Consider the following 11386-nt stretch of genomic DNA (forward strand, 5'->3'; position numbering starts at 1 on the left):
CTAGCGGAAAACAATTCCTTGATCAAAGCACTACCAAGAAGGAAACCACAACGCCACCAACACTGCCAGGGCCAACTACGGCATATAAACAGGTAGCAAACATCCCACTACTCATACTGGTGCTGTTACCCAGTTGGGTAATGAAACATTGGCAAGAAAACCACCAGGCTCAGGGAGCACCAAGACTCAGAGCTGCAGAGAGTCTCTTTTCTTGAAAGGTAATTGCCTCGCTCGCTCGCCCAGCCATTTGTCACCGGTTAGGGCTTCAATTGCTCCTCTGTAAGTACTTTTGCATTGGGAAGTTGAGTAATTGGACAATTAGGAGGGGGGGGGTAGCAGGGAAGGGTCCCTGGGGACCTAGCAGGAGTGGAACATCCCACCCTTTAGGGTCTGTCCTAAATCTCTCGGCTCTTTGGATCTTCCTCTACAGGATTCTCCACCTAATTTTAATTATTTATGGTGGGGGGCAATTGGTTCCTTACGTTGCTGTCCGAAGGGTTTTAACCCCAAAGTCAAGATTATGGTCACAATTCTGGGCCTGAACCTTCGACTTACAACACTTTGTTTAGTGACTCTTCCAAGTTGTAAAGCACTGAAAAAAGTGACTTATGAGCGCTATGACTATTGCGCCCTTCCATGGCCAGGTGGTCCAGATTCACCCGCTTAGTAACTGGCTCATATTTATGACGGTCGCCGTGTCCCAGGGTCACCTGATCCTTTTTTTGCACCCATCCGAAGAGCAAATTCAATGGGGCAGCCAGATTCACCTCCCAATCGTGTCACTGACGCCTGCAGTGATTCACTTAACTTATGGCCAAAAAGGTCGTAAAACGGGACAAAACTCACTTAACCAATATCGCTTAGCAACATCAGTTTTGGGCTCCATTGAAGTCTAGATTCAATTACCAAATTTCGGCCATCGCCTTCACTTTTAGACCCCCAAACACGGCTTGGCCACACGGAGACCCTTTCGAGGTGTAAAACCTCCGCTCCCACAGCCTCCGGAGTCTCCTGGAGCAGAGTTATGGGAGTTGTAGTTGGAAGACGCCAGCTGGGGAAAGGATGTTTGGTCCAAAGTAAAGGCGATTCTTGTGAAGAGCAGATACATATTCCCTAATTTAAGGAGTCCTGTACTCCTCTCGCTTCAGCCCCCGGCCTCTCCCAGGTCCTTAGATCTCTCTGTCTCCCAGCAGTTCCTCCGTCTCATTTCCTGCCTCTTCTGGGGCCCTCTGGCCAAGGACAAGACTGGCCTGGTCTGGCCACTGGAGGGCCACGTCCGATGAGGCCCTGCCTTGCTGGGCGTGCTCCAAGCACGGATGTCCGAGCCAAGGAAGGGACCTTGCAGATGACCTCGTTGGTCCCCTGCACAACGCAGAGATCTGACGTCTTCCTTGGGCCCACCTCAACCTTTCCCAGGAAACGGACTCACCTGCCGCTGTGGATGGGCTGCAGCCCCAGAGGCCAAGGGAGAAGGTTTTCGTCCTGGAGGCCATGCTTCTCTCGTCCGGTGTACCTGCTTGCTGAAATCCCAGTCAAGAGAACCTGACAATGTCCTGGGCCTTCCATCCTTCCTCTTTTTATATCGTCCGTGGCTTTTCAGTTTTTGGTTTGAACCTGAAAACAGGCAGGTGACGTTTGGAAAGCAAGCAAGAGAAAATGAAAGTGAGCCATGCTGACCGGGATCCCCAGGTGAAGTCACTGCTGGAGGAAGCCCTTTCAGGGAGGAGCCACGGGAGGTGTGCCAGGTATGCACGGCCGGCCGAGCCGCTGCCGCTCCAGCTGAGCCTCTTGGCAAGAATTTGAAACTCCCAAGGCCGATTGGAGCGAGGATGATGAAACCCCAGGCAGGCCGAGGAGGGGGGAGAAGTGGGCCTTGGCCAGCGGTGGAGGAGGACACCCAGCACAGAGACTCCTTACCTGCCCACCCTCCAGGCCAGGCTTCGGGTCCAGCTTCCAGCCCTGGTGGAGAGAGAAGCAAGAATAAATCAGACTAGAATAGCTGGAAGGGACCTTCAAAGTCATCTAGTCCAACTGCTCAAGCAAGAGACCCTCCACTGTTTCAGGCTGTCAAATCTCTTCTTTAAAACCTCCAATGTTGAAGCACCCACAACTTCTGGAGGGAAGCTGCTCCACTGTTTAATTGTTCTCGCACTTAGGAAATTTCTCCTGAATTCTAGATGGCTTCTCTCCTTGGTTAGTTTCCATCCATTGTTTCTGGTCTTCGCTTCTGGTGGGAGAAGCTCCGTGCAGGCCCCCAGGGCCCCTGCCTTCTCCTGAGGAGGCGGAGTCTTTAAACCGCCCCCTCCCCAAAACGCAAGCAGCAGAACAGAATAAGAGAGTTGGAAGGGACCTTGGCGGTCTTCTAGTCTCCTCCTATTGCTTGGGTTGGGGTGGGGACAGTTTAAAGACCCAGCCTCCTCAGGAGAACAGGGTGGGCCTTGGGGGCCTTCAGGGAACTTAGGGAGAAGCAGCCCAGCTGCTCCTGAGCTTCCCACTTGGGGGTTAGACTAGATGTCCCTCGGGTTCCCCGCAAGTGCTGCTTGGTGCACCCCTTCTTCACCCTGACCCCATTGCTCTCCTTCAGTGATTGTTTTCAGGAAAAAAAAATGGTATGGCTATAATGGGGAGGGGGAGTATTTGCTGTAGCAGGTCACCCCCGAGGGGCTGGAAGGACCACCGGCATGGCTGGTCTCTGGATGGGACCGTGCCCATCCTCTGCTGGGGAGATTCCAGCTTCCAGAGTGCCACCCCCCCTCCCCTGCAATTTGGGGAGGTGGGCTGAGAGCCAAGTGCTTGAGGGTGGGGCCAAAATGATGTCATGCAACAGGTGTCCAGCCTTGAGGGCTTCAACTCAGAATTCCCCAGCCAGCTTTGCAAAAAAGGCTGCTCGTCTCCACAGATTTCACTTCCTGTTGCGGTTTCCTCCCTCGGGTCCCGGAAGAAGGGCTCCGAAGGGCTTCCTGCCCAGAGGGGCGGGGGAGACCCAGCCCCCTGCCCACTTCCTCTGCCTTAGACCTGGCTGGCTGGCTGGCTCCTTTCCGCTTTCTCCACCTGGACCAGGAAGGGTGAAGCGAAGGGTCCGAGGCGGAATTGTGGTTGGCCCCAAAAGCGGGTTTTGTGCCTCTTCGGGAGAAGCAATTTGTGGCTGGACCTGTGCAGCTGTGGGCAGGGGGCCAGTTGCTGGATCAGCCCCCCCCCCAGGCCAATTTACACACACACACACACACACACACACCGAGAGTCTCCAGGTGCCCTTCAGCCACCATTTTGCAGGTTTACCGATGGGTGTTCCCATTTCAGTTGCTTCTCCCTCTTAATTCCAGGGCAAACCTCTTAGAGATGCCCACCACGGACTAACTCAGCCCCTCCCCAAGGTAAGCAGAGCGGTTGATCTGCCCGTGGGGCCCCTCCCTAAACAGTATTGATCCGGACGCCGTTTGCATGGGAAGTGGGCGGAAGGAGAAAGAGAAAATGCCCGGCTTCATTTCCACTGGCCAGAGGAGCCTCTCTCGGCCTCCGGCCAGCAGCTTTCGGTCACCTCAAATCTGGACATTGCTGGACATTTGAGCCCTGTTGGGAAAAGAGCGGTTGGGTCATAGAGGCAGTCCTCGACTTACGACCACGCTTGAGTCCAACATTTCTGTTGCTAAGCGAGGTAGTTGCTGAGTGAGTTTTGCCCCATTTTACGACCTTGCTTGCCACAGCTGTGAACTGAACCCCTGCCGTTGTTAGGCACAAAGTTCTTAAATGAATCCGGCTTCCCCGTTGACTTTAACAGATTAGCAGAGTTGGAAGGGACCCTGTAGGTCATCTAGTCCAAACCCCTGCCCAAGCAGGAGACCCTAGGCCCTTTCTGACCGATGGCCGTCCAGTCTCTCCCGTCCAGTCCGGGCTTTGCTTATCAGCAGGTCGCAAAAGGGGATCACGGCACCCCGGGACACTACAACCGTCATAAATAAGAGTCCATTGCCAATGTTGGTCCATGACATGCCACAACGGTCATAAGTGTGAAAAACGGTCATAAGTAACTTGTTTCAATGCTGTTGTAATTTCAAACCGTTGTTAAATGAACTGTTGTAAATTGAGGATTACCGGTACCAGTTTTTCCACCCAATGGACTATTTTTTATCCTGGTTTCTGTAATATTCTCTTCCAGGCTTCCGGTCTGCCTGCCCTCATTTCCCCTCCCTCCCTCCCTCCCTCTGGTGCCACCTCCTTGGTCTGGAGAGGGTCCAGAATCCTGCAGGCACTTTGGTCATCGGTCCCCAGTTGATGGTGGCATGATGACTCACTCGGCGGCTGACCAGTCATGTAAACAAGGGGATCTCCGCCTGGGTCCAGGGAGCTGGCTTTCCGCCTCCTCTCTCCCTCTCGCCAGTCACAAGCAGCCGTTGCCCAGGTGGGAGGGGGGGGTCTGGCTTGGCTTCAATCGACCCACTGGCTAAAGATTGCGTTGGATTGCATCATCCCCCGTGGCTGCTGGTCTTCCCTTCGGTCAGTGGGCGAGGATGGTCCCTGCCCCCACCCGCTTTCCAGCCCCAAATATGCCGAAAGTGAAAAGCAACAGAGAGCCTGGGAAAAATAACCTTGGATTTATTTTGAAAGTGTTTCATATACATTATCGCAGGAAATTCCAAGCTTGGCAACTTTTAAGACTTGTGGACTTCAACTCCCAGAATTCCCCAGCCGTCTGTGCTGGGGAATTCTAGATCAGTGTTTCTCAACCTTGGCGACTTTAAGTCCTGTGGACTTCAACTCCCAGAATCCCCCAGCCAGCACAGCTGGCTGGGGAATTCTGGGAGTTGAAGTCCACAGGACTTAAAGTCGCCAAGGTTGAGAAACACTGTTCTGGATCGTTGCCCAAAGCAGGTAACATTCTGAGTGCTCTGATAGTGTTACCTAGTTTGGTAATGAGACGTCTGGAAAATAAGAACAAGCTCAGAGGGCACCCAGGACCCCTCGGGTCAATCCTGAGCTGCAATTATTCCCCTTTATTAGATGGTCCACTGGCCCACGAAGCCTTCGGCCCTCCTGCCACCGCTGCTGAAAATCACTGGCCTCTGTTTGGCATCCGGCAGGTGGCAAAAAAAGGGGGGGGCGCAGGGCCCACGACCTGCCATGTCACCAAGCTTTGAGCCTCTCCAGGGTGGCAATTGCTGCTGACACCTCCACTGTGGCGAGACCCCCCCCCCCAGCTCTCCCAGCCTCCCCCACCGGCCTCTGCGAAGTGCAAAGCTTTTAACGCTCTTCGAATTCCCTGATGAGTCAAATGGGAGTTGAACGCTTTTCCCCTTCAAGGTCTCTGATTTATGCCCGCCGCAACGGGAGGATGTGGCAAACAGAGCCAGCGAGGGAAGGGGACAGCGGGGGGGGGGGGAAGAAGGCGGAGATGGGCCCCTTTGGCCTTGGCCGATGTTCTGGCGCTCCCAGGCAGCTGGAAAAGACGGCCTTTCGGGGGCCCGGAGAAAGGGAACCCCAAATGGCAGTTCCCAAGAGAGGTGAGACCCCGGAGAAGGCTGGCAAGGAGGGTGGCGACACCCAGCCCCATCTTGGTTGCGAAGAAGCCGAGCTCAACTGGAAAGGCAAGGGGTGGGATGTCCTGGGGGGGGGGGTCCTTCAGCCTTCCTGCCCTCTGCTCCTCCCCCTCCCCATTCCAGCCCCCCTCACGGTATGGCTGAGGGCTGCCCTCCAGTGCCAGCAGCCACTTAATCAGCATCCCCAGCCTCTGCGTGGCAGCCACGGGCCACTAATGGGTGACTAATGGGACATCGGTGACCTGGTGGCATAGATCAGTAGTTCCCAAACTTGGCAACTTTTAAGACTTGTGGACTTCAACTCCCAGAATTCTCCAGCCAGCAGAAGAGAATTCTGGGAGTTGAAGTCCACAAGTCTTAAAGTTGCCAAGTTTGGGAACCACTGGCATAGATTAATCCTGCCCGGGGAGGCTTGGCAGATGGGCCAGGCTGAGCTTTGTAGGAGGAGGGGGGGGCAAACAGGGATTCTTTATGCAAGGGGGGGGCTCTCTTGGCAGTGTGAGGAGGGGCTGCAACCCTGAGTTAAGGGATTGAAGATGGGGGGGGGGGTCTTCAGCCCAAGGAAGACGAAGGGCTCCTGGCATCTCAGATGCTCATGGATAATTCCTCCCCCCCTTTGTGCGAGGTTTTTCTCCTCTTCCCTCTTGGAGATCATAGGAACGCTGGCGAGGGTGGGCTTCGCTGGGGAAAGGCAGAGCGGGAGGCCACCATGCACACCTGTGTGCAAGCGTGTGTGTGTGTGTGTGTGTGTGTGTCTGCCCTGGGGGGGGGGTCTGTGCCTGTGCGAGCGCTATAAAAGAACTAAATTTGGCATCGGAGGGAAGCCAAGTGCTCTTCCCTCACCTGTCCTGTGCTGGGTTTGCAAGTCCGGGCAGGTCTTTGGAGGCTTCGGTGGGGGGGGTTGCCCAAGGGCCCCCCTCCCCAGACCATTCCTGGCTTCTTGACTACTCAGCAGCGCCAGGCCTTGCCAAGAGATCATTCGTTGCTTGCCAACAAGTCATAAAGACTAGCAACTTGATTTCTGGTGCAGTTGTTGAAAGCACCCCTGAACTGGGTTAGAACATAGAACCAGAGGGCTGGAAGGAGCCCTGGAGGTCTTCTAGTCCAGCCCCTGCCCAGCCAATTCCGGAAAGGGGGCTTGCACGGTGCAGCTCAGAGAGGCCCAGAGTCGTGGGGTGAGCAGCCTCTCCCCGTGGCTCTTCCGGCTGCAGCACGGAGGCAGTTTGGCAAAGCCCGTCCTTGGCAGCCGTCCCTCCAGTGCGGGCCGAGGGATTCCATCACCCAGCCGGGCCTCCGGTGAAGTCATCGAAGCCGCTTGGGAGGGTTGAAGGAAAGGGCACCAAGAGGTGCCACTTCTCGGCAGCAGAGCCGTCTCAGGGGAAAGCCAGCCAGCCCCTCCCTCCCGGAGGCCGTTTGGATCGGATCAGAGCCTTCTGGCGTTTTCTGCGGCTTGTGGTTTTATGGCGATGTTTTCATTTTATGTGGATTTTATTTCCACCGTGGAGGGTGGAGGTTTAAGCTGTTCTCCCCCCCCCCCCACAATTGAGTTAAGTGCTGAGAGCCTGATTGAAACGGGAGGGAAATGTAATAAATAAATAAACGCTACATGGGAGACCACCGGACCCCGACCGGAATTCCAGATTCTCCAGGGATTTGTTGCAAATGGTGGATGATTCTCCCAAAGGAATTTCTGGCTGCCTGCGGGACACAAAGGCCCCAATCCTGAAGTGGGCAGAGACTGGGGGGGAGGGGTTCTGTGCTTCCCTCAAGACCTTCCCAGGGATATTCCCTCCCCCCTGGTCGCTGTGCCCCCTGCCCGTCTTCAGTGAGGAAGCTACTCACAAGGCCGGCGGTGCTGCCTTCCATCACAGGAATGGCGGCATCCAGGGGCCCCCAGAGGGGGTCTCCCAGTGCCCCCCCCCCGTCAGAAGTGCAGGTCCTTGCCTTGCAACTGTAAGGGAGCTGGTCATTACGATCATGATGGTCGTTAAGCAGGTTGCAGTTGTAAAGTGAATCTGCGGTCGTTAAGTGAACCTGTTGTTTGCTATGGGGCATTTTTTCCAAAAACCATAAGCGCTGGTTTCAGGTGGCCGTGGGGCGTGGCAGAGGGCCATAAATGCACCCAGATGATGGGGGGGGAGAGGGAGGAGCTGGGTGTCATAACTTCAGAACTGTTGTAACTTTGGAAACTTTTGGGTGGGGGTCCCTTTGCCAGGCAGGTTGAGTTCACACAATCTCTGCCAGGAATTGAAGCCTGATGGGAGACCCCTGCATGCCTTTTGGCAGGTGGGGGGTCTGTAGCTCCATCTGTGCCGGGGAGGGGCAGCTGGAGGATCTGGGACCCCCCAAAGTCTCCCACGTCCCTTCTGGGGTCTGCAGAGGAGCCCCTGGAGTTGGCAGGCTGGGCTTCCATGGGGTGGGGGGAGGAGGGGTTGCAGCTCACCTGCCTGCCAGCCCCAAACACACACCCCCCATTTGGGGGCGGCTGCTGTTAACAAGGCTGCTGCCTCTTCTCTCCCATTTGACAGGCGGGGGGGGGGGGTCTGTCCACGGCTGCCGAGAGGGGGAGTTCCTGGGAGGTGCAGAATTCAATTTATATGCAAATGCGCCTGCCAAAAATTTAAAAAAATAAAGAATTAGTAGGGTTGGAATGTAAAGAGGCAGAACAGGTGTGGGCTGGGATGGGGAGGAAGGATGGGGAGGGATGGGGGGGGGGAATGGTGGCCTTCCTCAGCTGGTTGTCTGAAATCCCCCCCATGGGGGTCCTTGGAGCAGAACAAGAGAGGCTCCCACATGGGGCTGAGCAAAGCGCCGGTTTCTTCTTCTGCACTGTTACCGTCTTCGGATAAATTATGATTTGCCTAACTCTGGTTTATCGACTTTTGCCAAGCCAGAGAGGATCTGGCGGGAGAAACGCCAGTCGTGGGAACCTGGCTTCCTGAAGGCCCCGAATGGCCAGGGGCTTTTTCCACTGACCCTGGGGGGGGGGGGGCTCCTTCTGCTTGCCTCCTTTAGCGGCATCTGCCCAGCGTTGCATCTAGAGGACTCCCCCCCCCCTCAAATCGGGGAGATGCTTCTCTCCTCTTTTAAAAATCTCATGAGCCAAAATGAGCAGCTGAGCCATTTTGCAGGCTCAAAGGGGGGTCTCTCACCTGGGCATAAGGGGGTGGGATTGGTGGGGAGGGGGAGGGAGGGACACCCCCCTCTAGTGCTTTTCCTTTCAGTTTCCTTCTGTGAGTCGCTTTCACCTTCATTGATTTTTCTGCCTTTCCGTGACACTTTTGCTTTAAGCGCTGTTTTTAAAACATGGAAATGGAATGAATGAATACAAATGAGGCTGTGGCCTCCTCTGAAAAGGCGGGTGGGCGGTTAAGCTGGCCGCAGCTTCTCCTTGGTAGGAAGGCAGGGGGAAGGGGCCGCCTCTGACACACCGGCTTGGGGGGGGCAGCAGGGATGAGAAATGGCAGGGCAGCCGCACCTGTTGGGGGGCATCCAAGGCCCCTGGCACCAGCCTATCATGGGGTGGGGGGTGGGCAGACCCTTGTTTCCCCCCCTCCCCAACCTACAGCCAGGAGCTGTGCCCATAGGCGAGCCCCTGACCCCCCCCCCCCGATTCCAGTGTCAAAACCAGCCCCCCCTCCCCTGACTCCCCCCATCACTGCCAGCATCCGAAATGGTGCCCTTTGGCTGTGTTTCCGAGGAATTTGGGTGCTTATTAGTTTTCATCAGCTTCGCCGAAGTCTATTAAAATCCAATTACACAGCCAGAAGCACAAGGCTGAGGACTCCCGGTTCCCCCCCCCCCCCCCAGAAGGAAAGGCAGGTGGAGGAAGCCGCTTCGGCCCCACTGAGCCTCTCCTTGCCCTCAATCCCTCTAGGGGGCTGGAGGGAGACCAGATCTGGGGGTCCCCCCTGCATAGCGCCAGGCCCAGGAATGAGAAATCCTCGGGGAGGGGTCAGGGAGTTGCCCCACCGCCTTGAGGAGATGCAGCCAGAGGAGAGAGCCTGAGACTTGGCTGCTGTTGAGGGCACAGCTATTGGACGACAGCTGTCAGGGCTGTCGTCCAAATGCCTCCGGCATCTTCAGGTCTGTCAGCGAAGGTGGCAGGCAAGGGGGTCGCCATCTGCAAGCAGCTTCACTCCGGCTTCAGGTTTAGGGCCAAAAGGGGGGATCCCACGATGGGCACACAGTTGCCATTTCTTTCGGGATGCCTCGGACCAGGGGAAGGCAAGAAATCTTTCCCCAGGGGTCACCTGGCAAACTCTGAATGTTGTGGAGGGCCGAAACAACACACCTGTGGAGGGGTGCAGGGATGCACACACACACACACCCACATATGTAAATTGGGGGGAAATAGCAAGGTAGGTGGGGGTGAAGGGAGAAAACGCCCACCCCTCTATCCCTGCCCAAGATGTTTGCATCACGAGAAGCCCAAAGCCTGAGCCAGCAGGATTGAGGGGCTGTTTCCTCACTGCTGGCCGATGGATCTGCTTGGCCCCCTCCAATTGCACACACACCCCGGCCTCTCTCTGCCCCCAATCTGAACAACCCCCTTTTAGAAAATGGGGAGCAGAGAGAGAGAAGCTCCAGGACGCTCTTCCTGCAACGAATCCAGTTCTGCAAATAACGAATAGCCAAGAGATGCCAGGCTGAATTGGTCAGGGGGCAATGCTGTCGCCAGCCCCCTCCCCTCCTCCCTTCTGGCCAGGGAAGTAATTGCTAAGTTCTGAAGGGACCCTCCTCCTCCTCCTCCTCCTCCCAATTTAATATCAGCAGCTGCATGGGGAGAGGAGGAGGAGGAGGAGGAGGAGAAGGAGGCAGAAAGGCGATTAATAAATCAGGCTGCGGAGAGAGGCAATTTTGGGGGGCAGAGATTGGAAGCTGGCCTGGGAAATGGGATTTGCAGGGCGAGGGTCCGTCCGTCCCTCCGTGTGCGTGTGTGTGTGTGTGTGCGTGTGTGTGTTGTGTGTGCGTTTGCAAGCTGACTGGCTCTGAGGGACCCTGATAATCCTGCACGGAGCCTGTCTGATGAGGAGATGGGTAGCCAGGGGCGGGATTGCACGCTGCCTGCTATTAGGAGAATGAGGCCACATCTTCTGTGGGGGGGGGGTTCTTTTGCACCCTACACACACACACACACACACACACACACAGAGTGCTCCAATTGCAAGGAAGAACCAGCTGCAGTGGGGAAGCCAAGCCAAGGCACTTTGTACATGCTCAGAGGGACCATCCTTGACTTGGCCCCATGCCGATGCTGTGGCTAAACCCCACAGCTGTCAAACCCCACACTCTGGAGGCCTCTTGGTGGGGCTCCTGCACAGGTGGCCCTCGATTTACGACCAGAATTGAGCCCAACCCTCCTGTTGCTAAGCGAGGCAGTTCTTGAGTGAGCTTTGCCTCACCTTTCTTGCCACGGTGGTTAAAGTGAGTCACCGCGATTTTTAATAACGTGGTTGTTAAGTGAATCGGGCTTCCCCGACGCAAAAGGGGGCCGCATCATAAATATAAAGCAGTTGCCAAGCACCTGAATTTTGATCATGTGACCAGAGGGAGGCTGAAACAGTTGTGTGAAAAATGGTCATGTCAATTTTTTCAGTGCCGTTGTAACGTTGGTCACTAAACAAAGAGTTGTAAATCGAGGACTACCTGTATAAAGGCTTCTCCCCCTCCCCCCATCAGTTCCCCTTCCCCTCAAACCTCCCCAGATGTGCACTCTGCAGGGCCGCATCATCCAAAGGGAAAATGGTGAATTGTTTTTATAGGATTAATTTTGTGAAATCTTACTGGCAAGTTGGCTTTTTAATATGAGGAGGGGAGGCTGGGCAGCCCCTGGGATCCCTCCTGCAGGA

Source organism: Thamnophis elegans, chromosome 12, assembly GCF_009769535.1.
Source record: "Thamnophis elegans isolate rThaEle1 chromosome 12, rThaEle1.pri, whole genome shotgun sequence".
Lineage (NCBI taxonomy): Eukaryota > Metazoa > Chordata > Lepidosauria > Squamata > Colubridae > Thamnophis > Thamnophis elegans.